Source organism: Corvus brachyrhynchos, unplaced genomic scaffold, assembly GCF_000691975.1.
Source record: "Corvus brachyrhynchos isolate BGI_N302 unplaced genomic scaffold, ASM69197v1 scaffold14, whole genome shotgun sequence".
Taxonomy (NCBI): domain Eukaryota; kingdom Metazoa; phylum Chordata; class Aves; order Passeriformes; family Corvidae; genus Corvus; species Corvus brachyrhynchos.
Window position 1 is genome coordinate 16,083,800 of NW_008239110.1, and position 571 is coordinate 16,084,370.

The following is a 571-nucleotide window of genomic DNA, read 5'->3' on the forward strand; positions in this document are numbered from 1 at the left end:
GCGCCTCGGGTGGGATCTGTTGGCTCAGCCCGCTCTTGGAAACGCGGTATAGATCGGGTGGCGAGCGTGGTATTATCAGCGCGCATCAAACAGCCTGGCTGTATCCTCGAGTCAGAATTCGTGTTTTTGCTTTCTTTGGCAACACTTGTCTGGCTCCTAACGCCAGTAAAGGTTCATTGTTCGCAATTGGAACGGTAATAAACAGTATTGCCATTATCCTATCATTTCCACGTGTGATCACTATCTGACCTTTCAGACAGGTCTGTGTGCAGCTGTGCGACTCTGACACCCGGGGTTGCGACAAAGGATACTCTCTCCTGATCCAGACCCCAGGTATGCCCTATAATAAAGGCCTCATTCTCTGTTTCTAAAAGCACTGCAGGTACATACACTGCCAGAGCTTAGTACTCCAAAAATCATTTGGAATAACAGATAAAGTCACCAGTGCTGGAATTTATGTTTAAATAAACATAATTTACTCCAATTATTTTAACTTAATTTTATTAGATTTTCTTTTTTTTGCGTGGCAATTTGTAATTAGAGATGTTGTATAATGATTACAACTGAACCT